Genomic DNA, 5,000 nt, shown 5'->3' with positions numbered 1-5,000 from the left:
CCATGAATAATCAGTGTCAGTGTAAAGTTTGATGCTTTATTTGGGTTTCACTTTATTTCATGTTATAATTCGGTGGGATTTTGAGGTGTTACTATGACGGCAAGACATTTGGCGCCCCCAAAGACATTTGGTGCCCTAGGCGACCGCCTTGTCTGCCTATGCCTAGCACCGGCCCTGCTTCGGGGTGGGGGTGGGGGTGGGGGGGCAGTAGAGGGAGGGAGGGGAGTTGGATGTGTTGGTATGTGCGTGTTTTTGTGTGTATGTAGTTGTGTGTGACTGTTGGAAATTGTGTTTGTGTGTGCATGCATGCATGTGTGTGTGTGTTTGTGTGTGTGTTTACTTGGTGTGTGTGTACAGTATGTGTATTTGCTCGTGTGTTGTGTTTGTGAACTTAGACTTTTACCCCTTGACTGAGAAATAGCCTCAAGAGCCGGCCGGAGCGTTCATGTGCATCCCCAGTGTCAGTCTATCGCCAGTCGAAAGGTTCCCACCACATCGTCCACGGACACCCCCCTACTCTTACCTTCCATCCCACCACCACCCCCACCCCCCCATTTCCTGCCCGCTTTGAACTCCCGTGTTTGCTGGTGGAGTGAGACGATGGCAGAGAACAAACTCCTTCTCCTTTTTTTGATAAGAGTCTCCTTTTCCTGCCACATTATCGTCCTCGTCACCAAACGCCCCGGGGTGACCGCCCGGCGATTTTACTTTCAAACTCCTTATCTTAGCGTCCGGCACACAGTGGCTTCGTCTGGCAGCCTGGCAGCCTGGCTGGCAGTGGGGCTGGCCGTCAGATGGGATGCCATCAGTGATGTCTGACAGATTAAGAGGCTGGGTTTTTTATTTTATTTATTTATTTTCTTCAGAAGCAGCTGACAACAGCTGTGAGCCTGCAGATAAGTGATATATTTTTTCTCCCTTATGAAGTTGCCATTTGAATTTTTATACTCTGATACCTACGTACTTGATGCCGTTAGACGACTCGATGCTGGAGTTAATAAAAAGAATATGTGAAAATAACATCATCAACATGCTGCGATTTTTTTTCTTCATTTTTTATACTAAGGTAAGCATCTTGGTTTGGTATCTTTATACTGAAGTCATGTACACAGATATACTGTAGTGGTGTCAACAATGATCGATTCAGCGATCCAATCCAATGCGGGGCATGGACGATCCAGGATCGATGCGGCAAGTTCCAGGATCGATGCGGCAATTTTTTTAAGTTTCAATTACTTGCGTAGATATTTCGAGAGCAAATGAATGTTAAATTAAATAAAAGTACTTCAAAGCATTGCAAGACTGATACAGACTGATATAGAAAACAGCCAATAAATTGTTGCTCAGTATCTGACTACTTGTATTGCCTAATCATGACTGATGAAACATCTGCTTTGCTTTCAGTAGAAATGTAATGCATTGCAATGCATTGTAGAATCGAATAGGATCGGATCGAATCGAATCGAATCGAATCGAATCGGATCGCTACCTCCCAAATCGTGATCGAATCGGATCGTGAGGGCAGTGCCAATCCACACCACTAATATACTGTACCACCAGTTTACATAATGCCAGGACCTATCCAAAGGAAATGTATAATTGGCTGACTATTATGTGCAATCCTAATCTTATATCATAGAATTCTGATCCCACTCGTTTCTCTCAATCTCTTTTCTCCAAATCAAGTCATGCCACCCCCTACTGTTCCACCCAATTAACCCCTTAGTGCAGGGCCTATGTTATAACCTTACTGTCACCAAAATTGTACTGGCTATGTCTTAATATGTTACTGAAGGCTCTCTGTAATGTCATAACAATGTTGTTATGATATAGTTCGGTATTTTCAGCAAGTAGTGAATAGGCCCGCCTTATCTGCAATAAGAGGCTATAAGCAAAGAGGGCCACCCAAAATAACTCGCAATGACTGAATACACGCAGCAACTCTAGCAGAGGACGAGTGCAGGTTTGCACGTTAAGGGAAAAAGAAAAAAAACTCAAATGGGGGATCAGTGATTGATTACCTATGGGCCTGTGGATGATGAGAACCCTGTAGCTCGGCTGGTACCCAACTGGGAGCCATTGCTCAGGCCTGGCTGACAGACCTCATTCCTGGATAGAGACCTAAACAGGACACAGCCACTCCACAACAACCTGGAGCCCAACACATCCCCAACCCCCCCCATGCCCCCCCCCCCCCCCCCCACCACCACCACCACCACCACCACCACCAACCACACCATCCCTGCTGTTTCCTGCATGGGTAAGGAGTTTATTTGTCTCCCTGTTGGCTGGGAATATGATCTCATATTCACGAACAATAGACAACCTGATACAGTATACGTGCATAGAGGGCCTGCTTCAGCAATTTAAACGCCTATCTTTTTTTTTTGGTCTCAGTCGTCGTGCTACACAGAGCTCATTTGAGCCAGTGGATTAGAATGTGCCCCTGTGTCTCCCGACAGATTAGATCCGTAATTGGTAATTGCACCACTACTACATATCCAATACGGACATATAGATTACCACGCAAGATCTGATCTGATCTGCTCCCCATGCTTGTCTCCCCTCTCCCTCGCACAAAGCTGTCGGCGATCACAACACATTATTTGAAGGAAGGAAGCCCACCGGCTTTCAGTATCCTCGATACCAAAATATGTTTTGTCAGGATGTCCCTGGATTCCCCCCTACTCGGTTTTGTGAACACGCGACACCACAACACAACAGCGGAGTCTGGCCATTCACATTGTTCTCCCCGACCCCCCGTATGAAGCGCATGCATAATTATCTCCTGTATTGTCCTAAATATAGTGACAATTATAATAATAAAAAAACCGAGCGTTGCACAGTGTTGGCCTTGGAAGTCCTACCACATGCAAGACAGACGTTACGCATGCACGCCAGTATTCAGCTTTAAAAATCCCCCTCTGCGGTTATTCCCATACTGCATGGCCATACAGGCGCAGCGCCACCATTGTTTGTTTTTGCAGGAAACAGCTTGGAGCTGTCCACTCCAGTCCGCACACACAACTTGGACGTCGTCCGATAATTTCTAAAGGCCCTGGCTGAAGTTTCCCAAGTCTGCATTGACCTGTCCTGCGGCGGCTATTTTTTCAATGAAGTAGCTGGCCCCCTCCAAGCCAGTTCATAAAGTCTATCCATACTGAGATGGAGTAGTAGAGAGAGAGATAAAGAAAAAAAAGAAGGATTGGGTGGGGGTGGGTGAATTATACGGGCCACAGAGGAAAAAAGAGCAAGTGCTCGGCACTTGGGAAACTGTTCTATTGTGAGCGATGGGAGTTGGCCTGCTGGAGTTATAAAACAACCTGGCTGGAGCGAGTGCTTTGGGAAGTTATGGCCCCCCCATCGCCACACCTGGGCACTCACAGCTGTGAAGTCTCTTAAACGTTCAAAGAAATCTTCTGTGTCCGCTGCGGTAACGATCCATCTCGCCATGGGACACAGTGCAGTCAGTGACACATCCCTGTTGAAGAGGGTAATATAAAGGCTTACCATCTGCTGTGAAGATGTCACCTATTTGCTAGAGTCCGACTCAGACTCAGACTCTGGCTCAAGCCACACCTGCGTTATCTAGTACAGCAAGCCTTGTAGAATTCCTGTGGGACAACCAGTTGTGTAGAAAGGAATTGAATAGGGGAAAATAAGAAGAAAGTGAGAGAGTCCAATCTGACAGAGACTCAAGCCACACCAGCATCATCTAGCAGAGCAAGCCTCGTAGAGTTCGTTTGGGTTCTTGAGACAACCAGTTGTGTGGAAAAGAATAGAATAGAAGAAAAAGAAGAAAGAGAAAGGGAAAAGAGTGAATTGCGCTTTGAAGGCTCTTCAGTCCAAATAGGTCGAGACAGCAGTAGTAAAAAAAAACAAAAGAAAAACAAAACAAAACAAAAAAACGCTTTGAAAACGCTTGTGTCCAGTGTAGTGTCAGAAGAAAAAGAGCGGCCCATATAGTCTACTTCCTGTCAAAACAGGATATGACAGTAGGGGGCAAAGGCAGGGTTGGAAAAACGGGCTGGTCTGATGTTGTTGGCGTAGGGTTCGGCCTGCTCCTCTTTGACCTCCGCTGGCTGGAAAACAAGCCAGTGAAGGTCAAATCCTGTAGGGAGGAAAATAAAATATGATATTTTCATAGTTTTGTTTACATGGGGTGTGGATTGGATTTTTTTATTTTTTTTTGCTCTGTGTTATGAAACATTTCTGTCTATGCTTCTCCTCCTCTGAGCCAAATCCAACCAACATCACATAAGGGAAAGCAAAACAGGGGAAAGCTAGGCTACTGGGCTTTTAATAAATCCTGATTACAACCCTTTATCACGTTTGATAATCAGTTTGGTTCGGAAAGCCATCTTCTGGATGTGATTTAAGAAATGAACCACAGAGCTTGACAATCTTTTTTCTTTGTCAAAAGTGTCTGCGTTGATTTGATGTTGTATGCTGTCCATTTCTGATACTTTTTCCACTCAGTAGGTCACTGATATTTAGAAAAAAAAACACTCACACAGGTCAGATGGTTGGTTTGCAGTTTTCAGTGACTTGAATGGCAACGGGCAAACAATGTTTGCTTCAGGCTAAAACAAAGGGGTTGACGAACAGGATTTTTCTGTTTGCCATAAACCAAGTAAATTACTATAATTTTAACAACAGAAGCTGACTCTCTTAACTAATTGCACATTCCGGTAATTATCAGCTAAAACACAAACCAGTCAGGAAAAAAAAGTGACAACAATGGCTGACATACTGCTATGCTAGTGCTTTCTTGTTTTACCAGAACTCTCGCAGAATACTAATTAGACATTAGTGGGTGTACAACACTGTGGAGAAAAAAAGGCGGCTTGTGCGTTTGATGTCCTTTACCCGAGACAGCTCTTCAGGGTTGGGCTGGGGGAGAAATAGGGCCCGGGCACTTTTGGCTTAAAGGGGCCCCTCATAATTAGCAGAACTGACCCACCGATGAATCCTGCACCCTCGTGGGCCCCTATTTTCAT

The 5,000-nt window shown here is 45.2% G+C and overlaps 1 protein-coding gene across 3 annotated transcripts in view; it reads left to right on the top strand.

Annotated features, from left to right (window-relative positions):
• The window catches only part of kif26aa (kinesin family member 26Aa), a 194,546-nt gene that overhangs the window by 26,123 nt on the left and 163,423 nt on the right, over positions 1 to 5,000 (top strand). The gene's annotated exons all lie outside the window — the stretch shown is intronic.

Source organism: Engraulis encrasicolus, chromosome 18 (genome assembly GCF_034702125.1).
Source record: "Engraulis encrasicolus isolate BLACKSEA-1 chromosome 18, IST_EnEncr_1.0, whole genome shotgun sequence".
Classification (NCBI taxonomy): domain Eukaryota; kingdom Metazoa; phylum Chordata; class Actinopteri; order Clupeiformes; family Engraulidae; genus Engraulis; species Engraulis encrasicolus.
Note: the sequence above shows the minus strand (reverse complement) of the source record. Positions and strands in the feature narration are given on the sequence as shown.